The sequence below is a fragment of the Panthera uncia genome, assembly GCF_023721935.1.
Source record: "Panthera uncia isolate 11264 chromosome A1 unlocalized genomic scaffold, Puncia_PCG_1.0 HiC_scaffold_17, whole genome shotgun sequence".
In the NCBI taxonomy this organism is placed as follows: domain Eukaryota; kingdom Metazoa; phylum Chordata; class Mammalia; order Carnivora; family Felidae; genus Panthera; species Panthera uncia.
In genome coordinates, this window is record NW_026057577.1 from 54,207,294 (window position 1) to 54,230,475 (window position 23,182).

A 23,182-nucleotide genomic window follows, 5' to 3' on the forward strand; every position below is an offset into this window, starting at 1 on the left:
TGTCCCTGATTGATCTAAACGGTGAAGGGCCCTGTAGTATCCTTTGAGATTTCATTAAAATTTTGTACCACATGGGGCGCCTGGGTGGCTCAGTTGGTGAAACATCCGCCTTCAGCTCAGGTCCTGATCTCATGATTCGTGAGTTTGAGTCCCACATCGGGCTCTCTGCTGTCCTCGAAGAGCCCACTTCAGATCTGTCCCCCTCTCTCTCTGCCCGTCCCCCATTTGTGCTCTCTCTAAAATAAATAAATAAATAAAAACCTCAAAAAAAAAACCCACTGTCTCACATGATGGGGCAAGAATTTTTATTAATCGACAAAAATTCCCTAGGCACCAGAATTCTCCTGACACCCAGTCTCACAGAACAAAAACTAATGCCCCATCTCCTTCCTTATGCTGCAGTCAATGTGCCTCGAGTTTCTTCCCAGAAAAATGAAGGGGATGGATGATCTGTCAGCTCAGCTTGTCTCAAAGGCTCTGCTGATCAGCCTGGGAGAAGCCAGATGTTCAGTCTATACTTCCATGTACCAGTCATGTTGCAGATCTATGTTGCTATTTAGTTTTTCCTTACAACTAAGCTGCTAGAGAACTAAGCGAAACCTCCAGGGGCTTGAAATACAACTCCACTTGGCTCCCAGTGGTGATCTGGGAATGGTAATATCATTTGAATCCGCAATCGCATTTTTACAAACACATTCTGGCCTCGTGTTCTCACCTTCGTGACCGGCGGCTTGTGTCTCATTTCATATTGCCTTTTGTGTAATGGTTTTTGAAGAGTGGCTTCAATCATCTACTCCTCGATGGTTGGGATCACTTTCAAGAAAAGGCGTTGGGGTGAGATTTCACACTTAGCAAATTTAAACACCACCATGGAGGCATAGAAAGCAGAAACAAAAATAGTTTCCAGGGCAGATTAGGTCATAAATTTGGGGCAGATACAGAACTGGCCTTAATTAAGACCTTGCTAAGAAAGCCGTAAGCAAGGGGGAAATGGCACACTCCTGAGATTTTGAGGAGTATGCTCTGTCCTGCCTAAAGAAAACCTGAGATCTACAGATTCTACCAGGTAGCTCCAATTCTAAGTACACAGGGATAACATTTTTGAAACATTTCTGAAGGGGGTTTGTACTCAGTAAGTTGTTCCAATCAATAGTCCTTTCACTTTCCTGCTCTTACAAACGTCCCTACCTACTCCCTAGTTTTTCTCCATTAAAACTGAATTTGAGGGGTGCTTGGCTGGCTCAGTCAGAAGAGCATGCAACTCTTGATCTCGGGACTGTGAGTTCAAGCCACACCCTGGGTGCAGAGATTACTAAAATAATAATAATAATAATAATAATAATAATAAAATAAGCTTTAAGAAAGAAAACTGAATTTAAGGCTGAGGTTTGCAGCCTCATGAGAGGTCAAAACACAGTGTGAATAGAGCAATCACGTTTCTGAACACCAGTTTTTTAAACTTATAATCGTGACAATAGTCTTGAAAGCCAAGAGCCTTCTGACGTACAAAAACAAAGCTTTTGAACAGATAAAAGTTGTTCGGAGGTTCAAAAGCTTGGTTTTAAATATCAGGTGCTACAGCCTTATATATATAAAGCTTATCCATAAAAAATAGTTTGGGAGGGGGGCGGGGAACTTTCTCCCACCGGAAAAAGAGGAGATTAAAAATCTTTATGGCTGGGAATGGACTGTGGAGAAATGAGAGAACACTAGTGTTCACTGCTGGTGTGATCTGCCCACCCCCGCCCCCCACAATCTGCCCCACGCACCCTGCCTGTACCCCCTGCCTCGCACCTGCCCCAAGCCCCTTCCACACATCCTGTCAACATGCCCAGCTTCACCCTGCCCAAAGCCCCGCCTACACACCCCGCCCACAAGTCCTACCTCATAGGTGCTCCAAGCTCTGCCCCAAGCCCTGCCCACCTGTCCTGCCTGAGTTAAATACCCTGAAGGAGTCCCAGATCAGAGAAACCTGTGCTAGAAATCCCAGTGAGGCAAGTTTTTCTAAAGGTGGTTCATCCACCAATGCCCTAGGGGGTAAAGCTGAAAGAGCCAGTGATGTGTCTGTGAAGAGTCCCACCCCTGCGGCGGAGGCAAGGAAGGGCAGAGGAAGGGACTGACAGACCGGAAGGAGTCTTCTGAAATGAACTTGAGACAGAGTGTGGAGTTGTGTTGGGGGTGGAGGGCTGGCTGGGAGAAGCCATGTGGACATAACTGCAGCATCTAGAAGGGATTGAGGCCAACAGCCCTTAAAAACCGTGGGGCCAAAGGACATCTCATACGGTGCCAGCCAGAAACCAGAGGATCTCCCCCAACCCATCCCTCAAGTGCTGCCAGCCCTTCCCATGGGTGAACTTAGATGCCAACCCCAGAACTAGGGGAGGGGGCAGAACCTTGCACATGACTGGGCCTAGCCAGAAATGACTGGGTGCTTGCTAACTGGACTGTTTTCCTTGAATTGGCAAGATTGAATTTTCAGGTCCCAAGGAGGCTCGGATATAGGTAGAGGTTAAGTTCAACTGCTTGTGACTTCTTACCCACTATGCAACTATTAATTAAGGCTGCAGAAAGTTTAGCCTTCACCAGAGCAAAATAAATCCGGAAAGCTGAGGGTAGGGAGGGGCAGGGTGCACAAATATTACTACCTAATATCTGGGGTATATTTTTTAACTTCTACCACAGAAAATAATATAAATATAGTATTAGAAACCTTCCTGGTAATTTACACAACGAATCTATATCACCTTTTAAATTTTCCTGCTATTCTAAGGTTTTGCTCCAGTAGTTCACTTAAATATCATAATCATCTTTAAAATTTCAAAATAAACGAGGCTAATCATTTCAAAATGCAAATCGTGTCACGTCAATTCTCCCCAGTGTCCACCTCATGAGAGTGGGACCTGATCTGCTTTTGCTCACCACTGTGTAAGTATCCCCACTTTCCAAGAGTTCAAGTTACACCACTTTGCTTTTATGAAGGACTGATATTAGGACCAGTTTTTGCTAAGCAAAAGAAGTCAGAAGAGGATTTTTGCTTTTATGGAAAAAAAAGGTGAAATACAAAATAGTGTTTAGCATTTATTTTGCAGTGAGCCCTTACAGAGGCAGCATGCACCGCAAAGAACTATACTCCTTCCCCAAGAAACTATACTCAACATCCTAGCATCAAGCTGCCATAGCTCTGAGCTGTGTCTGTCCACATCTGTGCTTTATCCCAATTTATTTTGTGCGTCTGTCAGCAAGACGTGTCCTAAGGTATCAGGAAAGCCTAAGAGAGGTTATTTGGGGGGGTGGGGGAAGGGGGTGCTGGGCACATTCAGAAAGTTTTCCATATAAATTAACGATAATTGTTTTTTCACTTTATACCACTTTGGCTCATGAAATTTTCATAGGAACATTCTACTTCCTGCTAACAGGGGAACCTGTAATCCTGACACCTAGCAGGGAAGGCTGGCACATAGTAGGCCCTCATCTGTTGCATGAATGCAAAGTGAATGAACTAATGTGATGAGACAGGTGAATTTCTTTCTCATTCTGGCTTTGAGATTCTTAAGCTACCTGAGTCACATTTCCTTTCCCAGTTGAAAGATGACAAAGAACGCCTTGTCTGAACTGATGAATCTTTGCAGTAACGGAGAAATGGTTAATATGTTTCCATTCTATTAATTGCAGATGGAGTATCACGAGCACATGTTTACATACATATTAATCAAGCGTATTTAATACAATCCTTGATCCCTGAAATCTAATTAACATGGGCATTGCTTTATCAAAAATGTGTGAGTTTGAATTTAGACTGGGGTAAATGTTAGGTGGAATGAGGTATAATTCTTTCATACTGCAAAATAAAAATTAATATTTACAGAATTGGCCATGTCAGGAAAAATGCATATGGAAATAGTATTCTACTGAACTAAGGTAGGGCACATGAACACACTTTCTTTTTCCCAGATTGGTCTATAGAGGAATTAATTTATATCTATGACAAAACCATTTCCCTGTAAAGAATAGAAAAAGCATGGATAGGCTCTTGTTTTTTGTTTCCTGATCGCTTGTTCATCTCCGCATATTTTGATGCACACGTGAATATTCTTATAGATTGGTAGTTATCTATAAAACACCTTTTTCTCCAGCAGCTCCCACGGTTTCAGTGATGGTAGGGATTTAAAACTTTTTTTTTTTTTTAATTTACATCCAAATTAGCATATAGCGCAGCAATGATTTCAGGAGTAGATTCCTTAATGCCCCTTGGCCATAATTTAGCCCATCCCCCCTCCCACAACCCCTCCAGTAACCCTCAATTTGTTCTCCATGTTTATGAGTCTCTTCTGTTTTGTCCCCCTCCCTGTTTTTATATTATTTTTGTTTCCCTTCCCTTATGTTCATCTGTATTGTCTCTTAAAGTCCTCATATGAGTGAAGTCATATGATGTTTGTCTTTCTCTGACTAATTTCACGTTAAGCATAAACCCTCCAGTTCCATCCACGTAGTTGCAAATGGCAAGATTTCATTCTTTTTGATTGCCAAATAATACTCCATTGTATATACATACCACATCTTCTTTATCCATCCATTGATGGACATTTGGGCTCTTTCCACACTTTGGCTATTGTGGGTAGTGCTGCTATAAACATGGGTGTGCATGTGTCCCTTTGAAACAGCACACCTGTAGCCCTTGGATAAATGCCTAGTAGTGCAATTGCTGGGTTGTGGGGTAGTTCTATTTTTAGTTTTTTGAGGAACCTCCATACTGTTTTCCAGAGTGGCTGCACCAGCTTGCATTGCCAGGGATTTAAGACTCTTAATTCTGCACAAAATATGAGCAAAAGTACTGCAAACTCTTGTTCCCACAAAATCTCTCACATAGGAAGTAATAAAGTCTTGATCAGTGTCATCACGTTCTCCATGACAATCTGGTCTCCCTAAAAATAGATGTTTGGGGGGAAATTCCTCTCAGTGATAGGCAAACAGCAATTATTATTCCCTGTTATTAAAATGCTCTCAGTTAATTGCACAGATATCAGCAGAGAGATTACCTTAAAAGGCCGGATACCTAAAGAAGGGAGTTAGTCAGAGTGTTGAGCCCTCTGGTCTAATTCAGAGGACGGTTTACAGAGAGATTTAGTAAATATTTGTGAAGAACCATTAACATTAAGTAAACAATTCAATGCAGGCGAAGAAAAAATGTATTTAAATAATCGTAAAGGAACCTCCCCTGATAAATACTGAAAATGAATTATTTCTAAGTGAAAACAGCCCAAACACATCCACAGAAGAATACTACCAGAGATATCTTCTAAGCATTCTTTGTTGTGTATATACACAGTTTATCATCCAGCACTGTATTTATAAGAAGCACATGTTCAAATTAAAAAAAAAAAAAATCACACACACACACACACATAAAAACCCTGATGTTTTCACCCAGGATTCTTTTACAGAGTTCAGTAAGCTCAGTTCTTTCTTAGCATTTTTCCTCTTTTAGTCCCAACAGACATCAGATTTCACTGTTTGCCTCACATGCTGATAACACACAAACTCGCCAAGGTTTGGTACCATACTTTGATTGACAGGGTAGAAGAGGAAAGAGCAAGTTAAACGAGGAAATTCTGAGATTTCACCTCCAAATGACAGATAAAGCTAGCCAATGAACGTGAAAAGGAAATCTCTTGGAAGGCTTCCTGACTCCATTAAAATCCAACTTTGATGAAAATACTCTGTTAAGGAGAAAAATAGTGTCTCTCTAGTGAAAACGGTGTAGGACAGCTGCTACGGGGGAAGCAGGTGGTTGAGTCTACCCTGAGGGCTTCAGAAATATTAATATTTAAACCTCTCGCATTTCACTCAAGTTCAGGGCAGCTTCCTAATGCCTGGAGGAAGACAGAGCAGGAAACTCGCAAACCACAAAGCGGGGAATACCTTCTAATTTGGCCACAGTGGGGTCTGCTGTCTGAATCCCTCTCAGCCTCTCTGTTTGCTGTTAGCTCACAAAGGCCCTGCGTTAGTTTCAAAGCTGGCTGCTTCCTCTCTGCATTGCAGAGACATAACATGTCATCAGAACACAGGGTTTGCCAGGGCCATGATTTGTTTGTCTAGACTGGTCATTGAACTCTGTTTATTACTAAACATCGTGTGGAACGGGCAGCGAATCAAAGGGGTTTCTGGGAACCTGCGAGGCCCGTCTCCCTGACTCAGTACAACCAGGGCAGCGCATGGACGTTCTTCCTTCTCAGTTTCCACAGCTTGCAGAGGCCTACCTTTCCCAGGACCTGGGGGCTGTGACCACCAGACTAACCTTTCATCTTTTTTTGACCCAGGACATGACCCCGGGTCACTTGAAACCCTCAGAGCCTCCTCCAGCATTGTTCGAGTAGGCAGCCCTTAAAAGCCCTATATTCTGAGTTGCTGCATGGAGAGGTCATGAGGAATGACTAATGATTAACATTTGAAAATGGAACACGAGAGGAAAATGCTACCAATCACAGCAAAATAGTCTGTCAAAGAGCAGAGGGCCAAGAAAAAAAAAAAAAAGCAAATAAATAATATCCTCTTTTCAAGATGCAAATGTGACATTTAAAAGAACTCTTCAGGTCTGGTTTTAGAAATACACATAATTATCAGATACAGTTTCATTTTTATGGATACTTGTTAGCCTAATTTTCAATGAGTAAGTTCTCTAGAAGATTTCATCTAGAAGATAAAATGCAGACTCATGGCTTTCGTTTGAAAATAATCCACACCTTGATTTTTTTTTTTCAAAGAAAAAGTACTACCGTTGCCTATAAAAATAAAACTGCTTTGGACAAAAGTCAATTCTCCCCTGCAGCATTTCTGAATTGATGATGTTACAGATGCCCTAGGAGCTGAGAGACCTACCCAAGCTCCAGGGCCTGAGGCTGAAGGTCTCTGACTTTCCACATTGTCTAAATGGGGGCAAGTTATCTAATTTGTGTTTCACTTCTGCCTAGAATTAATAGCTCCCTCACAAAGGGATATTAGGCAACACAAACTAGCACTTCCAAGGAGGTCTAGCTTCTATACTATAACAATTCTGTGGTCAACCTCAGACTGGGAAACCAAAAGGACCAAAAAACACCAAAAACATAGAACCCTAGCCAGGGCCGTCTGGCCCTCGCTTTGCGGAGGTCTCAAGGTGGCCAGCAGGAGACCTAGCCCCAGCCAGTCCACTGTGCTCTCTCCGCCTACACAGACACAGACCCGTATAATCCCAGCAACCACGGGCCTCCACATCCTCTGACAATGTTAGGGAAATTCCAGGGTAAGTAAGGGAGAGAGGACACCAACCTAGATGTTCCTGAGGCCCATCCTGATCAAGGCCCTTGCGATGACTTCCAAAAACCCCACATAACAAAGAAAACCAAAGGGTGCTGCCCCAATGAGCCTGAGGGGGCTGCTGCGAGACACGATACACGGAGCCGATTCACGGGCCTCCGTCTCAGCTTCGGCCCTTGCAGAAAACTGCTAGTGAAGTCAGATGCTTAAAATTATCATCCCTGTCATGAAACCGTAAAACAGTTTTGTGATTAGAGTAAAATCAATGTATCATTTACGACTAGGAGTAAGATTCCATTTGCCCAGCCAGCTAGCTAGGGTTATACTCCGGGGGGGGGGGGGGGGGGGGGGGGGGGGGGGGGGGGCACACTTTTGTTTTCACTCTTCCTCTCCTTGCCTCAGCCCCCAAAAGGTAGGTAGGTGCCTACAATGCGGAAATGCTGGTTGAATTGAACTGGATAAATTCAGTGAAAGCTGTAAAACTCCAAAATAAAACAAGGGGCACCTGGGTGGCTCAGTCAGTTGAGCATCCAACTCTAGATTTCGGCTCAGGTCATGAACTCTAACGGTTTGTGAGTTGGAGCCCTGCATTGGGATCCAGGCTGGCAGTGTGGAGCCTGCTTGGGATCCTCTCTCTCTCGCTCTCTCAATTTGGGCATTGATTTCTTCCTTTTTCTTTTCTTAAACTGAGTATTTACACAGAAGGTACTAAGTTATAATTTAACTCTCAAGTTAACCGTGGGCCTCTTAGTCTTCCAAGTTACACAAACACAAAGGGCTTCAATGATTTTTTTTTTTTTTAACTAAAGAGAGAAAAAACATGCCATAGGATGAAAATCACTTCTCCCAGTAACACCAGTACTCTGGCCACTCAAAGATAGGCCTGTGAGTTCTTTTTCCACAGGACCCTTGCCTAAGAGTAGCACGGGAAACTCTCAACAATCCATAAAAATTTAAGTTCAATAAACACAGGTAGGATCATGGCATAAGAGGTTCTGCTCGTGCAGTTAAATCATTAGAACACTTAAATAATAGAAGTCCACTCCTAAAAAGTGGATTTTTAGACAAGTCAGTTCTCACTTTCAATCAGCCCAAACGTAATGCATAAACATCTTCCTCTACCACGATGAAGAGAAGGAAAAGAAATTCCATAAAGAACCCTAACAATCTAGTTGGAAGAGACACAAAATAGTTTTTGCCAGGAGCCCTTCAGAAAGCCATTCATCCTTTAACGACTGTTCACACGTGCAGGAGACTAATGAGCACAGGAGATCTGTATATAGTCATTCTTTAAATACAGCAGGAGACTTAGCTCCTTTACAAAGAAACAATCTTTTGGGGTGCCTGGGTGACTCAATCGGTTGGGCATCCAACTTCAGCTCAGGTCATGATCTCACAGCTCACGGGTTTGAGCCCCACACTGAGCTCTGTGCAGGCAGCTCAGAGTCTGAGACTCCTTCTCCCTTTGCCCCTCCCTCGCTCACGCTCTGCCTCTCTCTGTCTCTCAAAAAATAAATAAACATCTAAAACATTAAAAACATAAAAATAAAAACAAATAATATTTAAAAAAAAAGACAGTGATCACCAAAATACAGGATTATAAATATTTTTCTTGATTCTTTTCTTTATTTTCCAAGTTTTTACACAATGACCAACTTTAACCTTTAAACAGAGAAAAATATATATACTTGAGTTTCTTTACATTTAAGAAATCCTGTGATAGAATCCAAGGTCTGAAGACTGAGATAGCCCATTCCTTTCCTTTGTGCGAATTACCAAAAGGCCGTGACCTGGGGCAGACACAGCCCTCGCCAGTTTCCACCCCCGCAGCCCTCTCTGCCTGGTGCCCCGGCCCTGTCTGCTCCACGTTTCTATTACATCAAGTTCTGCTTCTGGTCTCATTTGCACCTGTGTGTGAACTGCGAGAGTGACCAAAGTCCTTGATCTTCACACGCTGGCCAGGAATTTGCATCTGGCCCTAGGGAATCTAAACTGGCCTTGATATCTTACTCAAAAATCCTGCCTTAACAAGGCACCCCACACAGTTATATCCTGAGAAACAGCAATCTGTGTTTCAGCGTGAAGGAGTACCAGAAAGGACTTCACTAAATAAAGGATAGGGCGACAGGGACAAATAAGGAGAAAATCACCTGTTTTCATGTCCCCTTTCTGCACATGCAACTTAGTAAGCTGGACCTTTACTCACTGCAGCTTCTGTGCCTTAAAACCTCAACATCCCATCATAGGTCTTTTTGTTTCTAAATAATGCCCCTACCCAGCACACCCCCAGGACAATACTGACCCCTTCTTCAAAGGCTATACAAATCCTCAGGGCTATGAGCAACATTGTTACTTTTAGTCACTCTAAAGGTCACACAGGTCTCCCCTAGATGTTCCCTGTGTTTCTGGAGCCCCAGGATCAGAGCATTATGCTGCCTGGTCAAATCTGGATTGTACACTCACGGTCCTCAGCTCTTTCCATGTTGGCCAAACCTCCAAGGTAACCCATAGAGGCTGGGAGAAATGAAACAGCCATGGGGCATCTGGGTGGCTCAGTTGGTTGAGCGTCCAACTTCGGCTCAGGTCATGATCTCACGGTTCGTGGGCTCGAGCCCCGCGTCAGGCTCTGTGCTGCTTCGGATTCTGTGTCTCCTTCTCTCTCTGCCCCTCCCCCCGTTCATGCTCTTTTTCTTTCTCAGGAAAAAAAAAGAAAGAAAGAAAAGAAATGAAACAGCCATCCACATCATCAGAGGGAGGGGCACCAAGGTGACATATGGAGGAGGAGGGAGGGAAGAAAGAAAAGGCCTATGACCTTAATGAACGGGATTAAGTCTGGCCATCCAGACTGGCTACACAATTCTCAGAGCTCAGCACAAAAAGAAAACGCAGGGCCCCATCTTTCAAAAAGTATCAAGAATTTCAAGACAGCCACAGCAGAGCATAAACTAAGTGTGGGGCCCCTTACCAAGAGCAGGGCCCTGTGTGACGGCACAGGTCACAGACCCGCGAAGCTTGTCCTGCAGGCTATCGGTGGTAAAGCCCCTAGCTTCTCTATCAAGTAAGTGCCAGATGGACTGCAGAGAACAGAGTAGTGAAATAAATAAATAATCTCACACACAAACCACTGACAGGTAAAAAGTTCCAAGTCCCAGGTCAGCCTCTTATTTGTAGATAGCTCAAGGCGCTGTTAGGAATGTGTTTTTTGTGTTTTGTTTTGTTTTGTTTTGTTTTGGAAAATGGGAAATCAGTAGTGACAAACGTCACAGAAATAGGACTCAAATTTGGCATCTCCTATCCTGTAGGTGGTGAGTATGTTAAATGTATCTTCAACCCGATTAAGGAGAGCAGGGGTTTTCTGTTTTATTTTTTAAAGTTTATTTTTTATATTAAGAGAGAGCGCAAGCAGTGGAGGGGCAGAGAATGAGGGAGAGAGGGAGACAATCCCAAGCAGGCTCTGCGCTGTCAGCACAGAGTCCAATGTGGGGCTCAAACTCATGAAGTGTGAGATCATGATCTGAGCTGAAATCAAGAGTTGGACACTCAACTGACTGAGCCACCCAGGTGCCCCAAAATTTACCTTACCGGGGCAGCCAAAGACAGCACTAAGAGCCTTCACTTCCTAGAAACCCTTGAACCAGCGGGTTCCCAAGCCTCGACTCCCCACACCCCCCACCAGCCTTCCTGGTATTCTCTGACTTCCCATATTACCACAGTCCTCCCAGGTCTCAGCAGGGAGCGATAAATCGATTTATATACATATTTTTAAACCAATTCTTTGCTTTCTATGCTCAAAAAGTAGTTGGGGCTGAACCTTTTAACAGAATCCACAGGATTCAGGGTCTCTCCAAGAGGGATCCTACATCCTTAATAAACTGTTAAAGAAAAAAAAAAAAATGTCCAGGCCCCAACTCTGCAGCATGCCAAGGCCAGAAACTGCTTTGCAATGTAAATCACTTTTTTAGGAGAAAAGAGAAAACATCAAAAATTCTAAAACTGGCATTAAAAAAGTCCTGCCGAAGTAGATGAATGGTTTGTGGAGCTGTAAAAACATACTCAGGCCTTGTATGAACGTATCTTTGGCTTTCAAACATAGAAGCCACATGGTTATTAATGGTCTGGGCTATGCATTGCATGGTCCTACCTGTTCACGCAGCTAACCCACATATACCCACAGTTCCTCTTCGGGGGCACTAAGCAAACATGTGAAATTCCTAGGGCCTACGGCTGAAAGAGGCACTCGTTTATTCTCAGTAGCTATATTTCCTATGGAAAAGGCAGGGAAAGAGAACGCAGTCAACAGCCTACTGCGTGCTAAGTTCTATGTCCAGTGCATCCTTTCACAAAAGTGGGCTCCTGTTTTTGTCTCAGTTTAAAGATGAGTGCCTTCCAGGGTGCCTGCCTGGGTGGCTTGGTTCATCGGCTAAGCGTCCGACTCTTGATTTCAGCTCAGGTCATAATCTCACGGTTCGCGAGTTTGAGCCCCTCGAACTCTGCCCCTCCCCCCTTGCTGTCTCTCAAAATAAATACGCGTTTTTTGTTTTTTTGTCAATAAAAAGTAAAGATGAATGACTTTCTGGATGTCACACAAGTGATCTTCAGCAGGTACCAACACCTCCTCCTTCCCACTCCACCGGGGTGCAGCCGATAGCCCTGTGAGCCAGAGGCAGGTGCGGTAGCTCGGTGGTAAACACACAGCCAGCAGTAGGGAAAATGCTGACGATGGAGTGCAGGAGTTCAGAATGTGTCCTCCCTTCCCACGGGGAGCAGCCTAACCCTGGAAACAGAATACAGGACCAGGGGCTGTAGCAATCAGAACATTCCAATAAAGCAGCTGGACCGAGCAACAGGGTGTCCGCACTGGTCAGCAAAGGCCAGCCTGGAAGAGGCAAGGAGCAGGCACCGTGCAGAAATCCATATCCGGTCAGCCCAGCTGCAAATGGGAAATCTCTACCAAGAAGAAGAGGGTCCCTGTCATCAGCCTAGTGACTGAGTGCACACCATGAGTGCACATCCCACAGGTGAAGAGCCTGCTGTGTGCTTCAAAGGCTAGTTCTACTCTTAACGAGCTAAGTGACCTTGAGCAAGTAGCTTAAACCCTCTGATTCAATCGACCAATATTCAATACCAGACTGAGAGGTTTTGAAGACTTAAATGATTTGAGTGGGGTCGCTCAGTCGGTTAGGCATCAGACCTCGGCTCAGGTCATAATCTCACAGTTTGTGAGTTCGAGCCCCACGTCGGGCTCTGTGCTGACAGCTCAGAGCCTGCAGCCTGCTTCGGATTCTGTGTCTCCCTCTCTCTCTGCCCCTCCCCCACTTGTATTCTGTCTCTCTCTATCAAAATAAATAAATGTATTAAAAAAAATTTTTTTAATAAAAAAACTGATTTAATATGTACAAGGCACTTGGAACAGTACCTAGGATATAGAGTGGGCGATAATTGTCAGACATTATTATGTGCCAAGTACATTCTGAAGCAGACCTGAGACCCCGGAAAGTTCTTGCAACTCCAGAGAGGCAGAGCCATCCGTGGGATGCCTTGAAGCCCCCAACAACAACCCCCTTTCCAGCAGCCCCTCACACAGAGTGCCCGGTGGCCTCAGCTCTGACAGGGCTCGATAACCCAGGCACACCACGATCCAGGAGCAGAAGCCGGAAGCAGACCGTGTGACAGCTCACATTTTCTGTGACCAGACTCCCAATCCGTTCTCCCGGCAGAAGCAGGCCCCTTCTTGTCTGGTGCTTGTGAGAAAAACCATCCAATCGCTGATGCTGCAACTATCTGCAAATTCCAGGGAAGTGTTGTGAAGAAGGCACGATTCCCTCTCCTTTATGATTATCATGAAATGCTTGGGTGCTGCCAGGGGATTGCCATCCCCAAACCGATCCCCAGAGCTCCCCCAAGAGAGGGCCCCACTTCTAACCAGAACTTTCCTAATGTGAAGCCCGTCAGCTGGAGGACTGGTTTTCCTCTACGGCTATCACAAAGATTAATGGTTCCATTTGCAGCTGTTTAATAGTGTTCTAGGGAGCCCCTCTCCCTCCTGTCGCTTACCCCTGGGATGGCCCAAGGACTTGCGGTTAATGGGGCAGGTAGAGAATCCATTTGTTTCCCCTTGACTGGGTGTGTTTAATGCTGATCTGCTACTCTACCAGGTCTCTACGTCTTAATCTCAGTCGTGCCTTGATGGAGTGTTTCTCTCCCTCATGCTTCTAACAAGGCCAGGTATTTGAACATCTAGAAACCGATAGCTTCAGTGAATGCCCGGCTTGGGTCTTCCAAGGACCCCGTCCTTAAAGAAGTAAATATCTAAAGTAAGCTTTAAAAAATGAGAATATCTGGGGCACCTGGGTGGCTCAGTCCATGAGGTGTCAGGCTTCAGCTCTCGTCATGATAGCGTGGTTCATAGGTTCCAGTCCTGCATCGGGCTCTGTGCTGACAGCTTGGAGCCTGGAGCCTGCTTTGGATTCTGTGTCTCCCTCTCTCTGCCCCTCCCCTGCTTGCCCTCTGTCTCTCTCTCTCTCTCTCTCTCAAATAAATAAACATTAAAAAAATGGTTTAATGAGAATACACAACAGCACTCCTGCTTCCCGAAATGATTGCTGTCTTTTACAGTACTGATAACTCAAAATGCACCTTTGCTTAGGACATGAGAAGTCATCAGACTGGACAAGAAAGGAATTTTGTTTTGCTCGTTAGTTTCTCTGCAACCTCCTTTTCCCATCTACCCCACCCAGCTCTTCATACATCTGTTCATTCTGTGTATAGTTACTAAGACCCCTGTCATACTTTTTATCCCCTTCAGTAAAACCTTTTTTTCTTTTTGGTGGTTTTTTTTTTTTTTTTTGAGAGAAAGTGAGGAGGGGCAGAGAGAGAGACTCCCTATCAAGCTCTGCGCTGTCAGCACAGAGCCCAAGGCAAGCTCACAAGACCATCACCTGAGCCGAAATCAGACTCTTAACCGACCGAGCCTCCCAGGTGCCCCTCAGTAAATCTTTTTTTAGTGCCAGTGACCTAATCGTCTGGTTTTATCTGAGTTTACCAAACAGAACCCAGAAGATTCGGTACACACAGAATGGAAGTCTAATCCCTAGTGACTGGCCTTCTTAGCCACTGATAGATCCCGTGGAACATAGGCAGCCTTGGCCTAGCCTTGGCCCTGCAGCTTTCTTCAGAGAAGGAAAGCTAACTGACTGTGAACCTCATAACCATATCTGCTGCATTGGAAGGGGATTTGTCCAAGTGGTCAGGGGAACAAAGCCAAACAGAAAGTTCCCAGTCAGGCATTCCCACCACTTGAAATGGAAGACGTCAGCTGGCTTGGCACGGGGACCACCAAGGGTCTGGGACCATTTGGCTGTTCAGTTTTCATGGTCTCTCTGTTGGTTGTTGGTTGTGTCCAATAATCTGAGCGGGTGAAGACACTAGGACTCCTCCTTCACACCTTATTCCTGGGGGTTTATGTATTGGGAAGCAATTCTCCATGGTTCTCTCGCATTTTGCACGTCTTATTAGTAAGCCCTGGACTGTCTTTTGTCCTGGGCTACCTTTTCAAGCGTGTTTGCACAATAGCCTTAGGAAATTGTGAATAGTACGGGAAAAAAGAGATAGTCTCTCCGTCCAGAGCTTAGTCCCCGTGATAAAATGTTTCGTTTCCCTAAACTCGTTTGTCTTCTCCTGTAACATAAGCACTCCCTGTGTAGCTATCAGCTGGCCCTCTTCTCACCGTGTAAGGACTGAGGCTCAAGGAACCAGTTCAAAACTGCTAACACTCTGGCTGCTGCTTATGCTGTGACTGATACACTGTTCATCTCTGAAGTAAGACTCTCATGTGTCCTACCAGCATCAGGTGCCCTACCAGCGGCAGGTGAGCTTGGTAGCTTATAAGTAGGGTAAAATCCTAGGCCCTTTGCAGCTCTGGACCATATGTTATAATGACAGCAAGCTTCAGGCCACATTTTAGCACCCCTGCAAACACTGATGAGTCAGCAGGCCCAAAGAGTCCCATAATCTGTTCTTTAAATGACCTGTGGCCCCGCTTCTCTGTCCCTTAGGCACACCAACTACCTGGTTTACCTGAGACGGATGTGGCAAAATACTCTAATACTCAGATTAAGTGACAGAATCCCTATCAAGTGACAGCACATAGGACTAGATTGGAGCTCTAGGCGAAGAATGCCACTCCAAAAGGTATTAGGTTTCTGGTTCTACCACAGTCTTAGACTCTATTCATGCAAGTGTATATTTCTACCCGATGCACACAAATCAAATGGCCGTCATCGCTCCAATAAATTATTTCTAACATTCCTTTATAACCATTGATGAATCATCTTTGGCAGATCTAGTGGGGCCTAGTCAAAATGGGCTTATAGTAACCGCCTCAGGGTATGCATTTCCAATTAGGACCTTCAAATGCTAATTTACTAATCCCTGGAGTACGAATCCCTCATTGGGAGATACTTCAGATGTTTAATCTACCCCACCAGGATCTGATTTAAACCAGCAAAGCACACACAGTTCACACTATGTGTTCTGAAGTATGTGAAAGTAAATTCCAACACTTCAATGGAGTCATTTTGGCTTTTGAAAATACAGCTTCTGGAACCCACATCTCTTCCCACTTTGCCTTCTCTCTACCAGAAGAATATTTGCTTGGCTCTTTGGCTCATAGAGCCAGGGATCTTTGGCACAAATGGCCTACAAATAAGTATCAAGTACAGTCCCATGTAATTCAATTAACCTACACCCCTTAAACACAGCTTACACCCCACATTACTCACCTTCTTTCTCTTGCCTTCGGGTTTCCTAGCTCCTTTGCTAGCCCCAACTCTTCGCACACATTGATTCATTCATTCAACAGGTATTTATTTATTTGAATACCTATTCCTACCATGCTGGCTCAAGACCCTTATTGCTACACAATCAACTTTTCTTCTAGTCCCCTGATTCTTCCATCATTTGCTGGAGAGAAATGGAGTCATAATCTTTTCCCTTTGGAGATTAAATACTTTTGAAATCTCAGTGATTGTCATATATGGAAGACCCACGTCCACCACCAAGCAAGCTCTCCCAGGGTCACGGAAAAGAAAGACTCACAAACCAAATCAACACGCTCAGCACCCACCCCCCACCCTCGCCCCAGTATATTAAAGTCACTTAAACACATGGCAAGACACAAATGTGACTACGTGAGCTAAGTTAACATACTCAGGATAAGATATAAGCAGGGTGGGAAGACCGTACTACCTGAATCCTAGTTACACAATGATTTTATGTCCTCTCTTTCACTCTGTCTCCCTCTCTCTCCTCTCCATGAGACTTCTCTGCCACTCGTGGGGTTCTAAGGACCACACTGAGATGGGCCAAAGTGCAGTCTTGCTCTATCAGAGGTGCAGGGGCAAGTACATCTGGCCAATAACTATAACTTGCCAAATAGCCTGCTGAACAGCTACGGATTTGATTTGCCTTTCTCAGGCTGAGCACAGGAGGAGCCGTAGTGGGACTATAAAGATATCACTAGGGGTGCCTGGGTGGCTCAGTCGGTTAAGCGGCCGACTTCGGCTCAGGTCATGATCTCGCAGTCCATGAGTTCTAGCTCCGCGTCGGGCTCTGTGCTGACAGCTCAGAGCCTGGAGCCTGCTTCAGATTTTGACCCTCCCCTCTTCATGCTGTGTCTCTCCCTGTCTCAAAAATAAATAAACGTTAAAAAAAAAAAAAAAGATATCACTAATGGGTGCCAATTTAGGGCTGACATAGCTGTCAATGCAGAAGTGATCAAACATTAGGACATAATCTTTCTATTCTTCCTTTATCTAAAAGTAACTCTCTTGTTTGTTCCATTATATATTCCATTCTATTTTTAACACGTCTTATGGTTTACTAATTTACGTACTAAGTGTATTTAGCATATCTTATGAATCCTACCTTCAGAACTGCTTGCTTCCTCATTCTCTGCATGCCTAACACATCAGGGGCCTTTTGCCTATATCTCATAAGCTACTACTTAAATGGGAATGAATGCTTAACACATCATAGGAGTCTCAAACATCCTGTTTGTTTTTCTTGTATTATTTGAATATTCTCAAATAATAGAGATAACTCCCATTATCCATTACAGGCATCCTAAATTAAATGTAGATTATAAGACAATACACAAAATGATTATAAGTTCCTAAGGATATGCCTGTATGCAGATAACAATTGGAAGATACTCTATAAAAATTGAAACACTATGCTAGGATAGTGATAATCATGAGCAGCTTTTCCTTCAAAACTTTCTCTAATATTATTGGTACAATATCTCCAGGAACATCCATTATTTTTAAGTAGGTTGACAATCCATATATGCCGTAGGTTGTTCCTTTTTGACCAAGAGTTCAGGTGGGAAATAGTTAGCTACAAAGCCTATCTAAAGTTGAAGGGGGTTGATGAAGCAACCTGAACTCTTGGAGAAACACATGAACCCTAAACTACTTATTACCCTAAGAAAATGCTTTAACCATACACGTTCTTTACATATTTTATACCACAATTTTTAGGCAACACATGTAGCTATATTTTTTGCTTTCATCTAAAAGTAGCTACTGAATATCACCTGCCTAGTAATGCTTTCCCCCCTGTTTATAAAATTTCACTTCAAATTTCAAGATAACAAAGAAAATTAAAATGACTCATGAATTTTTGAGTAGAATTTTTGGGGCGCCTGGGTGGCTCGGTCGGTTAAGCATCCAACTTCAATTCAGGTCATGATCTCACAGTTTGTGGGCTCAAGCCCCGCATCGGGTTCTGTGCTGACAGCTCAGAGCCTGGAGCCTGTTTCAGATTCTGTGTCTCCCTCTCTCTCTGCTCCTCCCTGGCTCGTGCTCTGTCTCTCTCTGTCTCAAAAACAAACATTAAAAAAAAAAAAAAAAATTAAGAATTTTCACCTTTACTTGAATGGCTAAAGCAAAAACTATTACTTTGACTTTCTCTGTGTCTCTCTCTCTGTTTATTACCTGAGGAACAATTTTCTAGATTTTTCTAATTCACCAGTAGCCCTCAGTTATTATGATCCAGGTTAATTTCTTATATTTATACCATGAATCAGTTTCTCAAAAGACACAGATGTAAAAAGGGACTTGGTACCTTGAAACTCTTAGAATTTTTTAAAAACATATCTGCATTGTAAATTGAAGAAACGCTTAATCAGTTTTCAAGATGTAGTGTACGAAAGGAGTGAGCCTCAGAGATTTCCAACTAAAGATCTGCCAAGCCCACTTGCAATCTGGGAGGAACCGAGCTGCCCTTTCATCATCGCCCAGCAATTTAGCTTCTCTGTGTGATGACACGAACAGATAGTCCTGCTCCAAATCTTGTCTTTGGGATTTTGCTGAATGGCCCAAGTTGAAGAGCGTATGACATGAGCAAGGACAGACATGCTTACTTAGCTTGAAATTTTCAAATGCCAAGGAAAAAATTTAGAATGTTCTTGATAGGAATAAGGGTTATCTCTTTTTTTTAATATGAAATTTATTGTCAAATTGGTTTCCACATAACACCCAGTGCTCATCCCAAAAGGTGCCCTCCTCAATGCCCTCATCACCGCCCCGCCCTCCCTCCCACCTCCCATCAATCCTCAGTTTATTCTCAGTTTTTAAGAGTCTCTTAGGGTTTGCCTCCTTCCCTCTCTGTAACTTTTTTTCTCCTTCCCCTCCCCCATGGTCTTCTGTTAAGTTTCTCAGGATCCACAAGGGGTTATCTTTTTGAAGCATTCAAATGCTTGGGCAACTAGAGGTTCCATCAAACACAGAAATAATCTTTCAAAGTTAAGTTTAGGGTGGTTCTAATGGAATCTCTCTACTAGTATCTGTCACTAATAAAGTTAGTGTCTCAGCTCTGACAGAGACTATGTTTGCTTTTCCAACCTTCTCACTGGATCGGAGCTGTTAGGCCATCAGACTTGTACTGACAAAACATTAAATCGGGTAAAATCATGCAATTTTGTTTCCTCAAAGCCAATCTTTTCAATCATGTTCTATGTGTGTGTGAAGAACATTTTAAAGAGGAAAAGAGGTTTGTTTTAGAGAAACAGCAATTCTCACTGGAAGCTCTAAATTTAGTATTGGTTGATGAATGATAGTAAGCATATGAATTTCACATGGGAGAGAAAAAGTGATGATACTTATCTATGTTTTTAAAACAGTGGCTCACCAGGGTGCCTGGGTGGCTCAGTTGGTTAAGCATCTGACTTCAGCTCAAGTAATGATCTCGTGGTTTGTGAGTTTGAGCCCCATGTTGGGCTCCGTGCCCATAGCTCAGAGCCTGGAGCCTGCTTCAGATCCTGTGTCTCCTTCTCTCTCTTCCCCTCCCCTGTTCATGCTCTCTCTCAAAAATAAATAAACATTAAAAAAAATTAAAAACAAAAAACACAATGGCTCACCATGGAGGATATTCCAACTGGGCTGCCATTGCTTAGTATAATATTGAAATTCCTGTTATAATTGCTTTTAGGGCCATTTTCCATGAAGAAAAGAATATCAGGATATTATAATTGAGCTTGTTTGATCTCCTACTTCATTCATTGACTCTGACTCCTCAGGATTTGGGTAATTTGCAACAATCCATTTCAGGTAGAGAGAATTTACCATCACTGAGTATTCAGAGAAAATGCCAAAGGAGCAAGAGGACTTTTGGTTTGCTTTGAAGCTACTTCGAAAAAGCTAACACTCACTCACTTGGGTGACTATGTCCCGGTGTGTTGTGCTCGCCGAAAATACACAAGGTCCCTCATCCCCATGCTGAATAGAATCTGTCCCATAGGACTGCGCTGTCGGAGGACTGCTGAACTTAGGTGTTGCAGGCACCATAGGGCTTCCTGCAGGAGATCTTGCCACTGTGGAGCTGAGCTACAGCTTTCTGGGGTCCCAGGCCTGCTTCCAAACAACCTCTGGGGTGTTCCCTACAAAGGGGCTCTTCTAGTCCTTCTCTACGTACTTGCTCACCATTGAAAGTTGAGCCCCCAGCCTGATGGAGCCCAGCATCTCCTCGCCACATGCTAGGGGCCCAAAAGAAACCCAAGACCAATGACAGTGTAAGTTTACCCAGTGCCCCGGAAGCAGGTGGATCAAGGGCTATCGTGCAGCTAAAGGTCTTGCTTCCCAATCTTCAACTAGTTTTTATAACAGCAAAAAGAGAAGCCTGGAGGAGCGACTGAACAAGAACAGCTTGGTTCACCTTGAGCCGGAGTGTCCCATCAGGGGTCAAGAAAGTGACAACATTGGTTTCTTTTGTTTTCAAGCTAAGGTAGCACTTCATTTACAACTGTTCCAAGGACTGGGTGAGCTAGGTCAGTTCACAGGATAAACAATGCTTCCACACAAAACTGCTTTTCATCTCAGGATAGAAGAATCCCAAAGACAAAATCCCAGAGGCAGGTCTTGAACCAAAGTCTTCCCCTACCAGCCTCTTGTGGATTCCTCAGCCCGTTACTACCTAGAGGATTATAAAAGGATTTGTTCAAAGACTTCCACCCGCTCTACCATTCCTCCATCTAGGACTCCGCTTCTCCTCAACACGTTATGAGATATGTAAATACCCCCCACTTTTTGGTGCAGTGGGAGAGCATCTCAAGGTCAAGGTCAAGAGCTAAGCTAAAAGACAAGGCCCTGTAATTCAGATAGCTGGACTTGGGCTTCCAGCGTTAACTGTTTCTCCTCCACATAGTCCCTATTCTGCCCCCACCCAGAGCATCACACTCTTCTGGCAACTTCTCCTTCTTCTTCTCCAGGCCTACACTTAGCTCTCTCTGCTTTTGTGGTCGGAAGGAAGGAAGGCCCTTTCTGCCCAACCATAGTCCACTTCTAGACTTTACACTCCTGCATCTCCTGCTCAGCCTCTTGAGTGCAGGCTGGACAATGTGCTCTGAGCTCCACCGCAGAAATTCCTCCAGGGAAACTGCCAAGGAAAAGAACAACTTCTGAGCTTCCCTGAACTGCCTCCTCCTCCCAACACATGCACACATCGCTCTTTCTACCCCCTGTCCCTCTAAAGATTCTCCTTTCCAAAGTTCAGACTTTCTCAGTTTATTCCCCCAGGTATAAACCTTCACCATCCCAACCAGAAGCACCCCAAACCAACCAGGAGTCTCTGTCTATAGTACCCAATAGATATATCTAATCTCTCCAACTCATCCACACAAAGACAGACATGTATAAATGAAACCTATATCCCGGTATGTTTTCATTCCCCAAATATCCATTGATAACTATTTGTGGACAAGCAAGTTGCAGGATTTCCCTCTGAACTGATGGCATACTAAAAAGCATTAGGCCTAAGGCCCGATGATGGGCACATCAGTCACTCAATTGGGCTTTCCATGAACATTGGGATTCTATTCATTTATTCCTCTGGTTGCTATAGAAGTGAAGCCACTTCTTACTTCCCAAGGCCAATTCCTCTACTTTTCTTTTTTTAAAAAAATGTTTTCTTAATGTTTTTTTATTTTTGAGAGAGAGACAGAGTGAGCAGGGGAGGAGCAGAGAAAGAGGGAGACATAGAATCGGAAGCAGGCTCCAGGCTCTGAGCTGTCAGCGCGGAGCCTGACGTGGGGCTTGAACACACGAACTGTGAGATCATGACCTGAGCCGAAGTCGGACGCTTAACCGACTGAGCCACCCAGGTGCCCCAGAATTCCTCTACTTTTCAAACACACCTAACATGTCTTTCTCATCTTGGGGTCTATGAGCTGCACACTTCTTTCAATATCTTTCAACATTCCCCTATAAGATATGGCTGCACTAATTGTATAGACACAGAAAATGAAGGCTTTATACCCCAGGCTCAGAGCCTACATTTACTCCAGACCAAAGCCACTCAAACCCCAGTGTTAATCCTCACCCCCATAATTCTGATAAAGTGCAGATTTACGGGTTGCTGGGGATCTTCTCGTGTAACAGACCCGAGTTTTATTAAGATTTTATTTTTTCAAGTAATCTCCACACCCAACATGGGGCTCAAACTTTCAACCCATGATCAAGAGTCGCATACTCTACCAACTGAGCCAGCCACACGACGCAACCCGTGATTTTGAAAAGGGCTCTTTGAGAAACAGTGCTATATGTGTCTTAGGTATTTTAATATGCTGTAAATCCCTTGAGGCTAGGGGTCACTCTTTGCTTTGGATCTACCATAGGCTTTACTACACTTTCCCTCCTACAACAGGCCCATGATAGATTGAGGGACACTGGAAAATGTCATTACATTGACATTTACTGCTTAATATCACAAGGAGCATGTTGCACGGACCCTCCAACATTGTTGTGCCTGTTCCAAGAATGAAACACGGGGCTGTCTTAAGAAACAACAAGACTGGCGTGTCTGGAGGGGCTGTGTGTGCAGCAATGATAAATTCATCCCCCTCCCCTCCCCACGCCATTGTGTCTTCTTCTAAGTAAAACTGTGTGAGTAGCTTGCTCATTAGCTTCCCTGCAGGAGGGTAGTGAAATGTTAACTTTTAGCGAGCCATTAGCTCAGAGATAGCCGATGACTTATCCACTTTCCCACTCTTTAACCTCTGTTCACAAAGATGCACCCCTCACATTCCTTTAGAATGACCTGGCTCTTTAAAGCCCAACTACCCAGCCCTAAATCCAGCCATCCAGCTGAGGGTGTTACAAATGTAAGTACAACCTCAACATCCTACAACAGTAAAAGAGCCCTTGTGAATTCTCTCTCTCCCGGTTTTTCTGGCTACTCTTGGCCATGGCATGTGAGGTGCCTGCAGACCCTTTACCCAGGAAAACCACTGTCCATCCTGGGGTCCAGATGACAAGAAGAGAGCAGACAACCCAGCCCCAGAGACATCACTGAGGCCTGGAGAAACGTGAATGTTAATGTGTCTGTTTTTGATTTG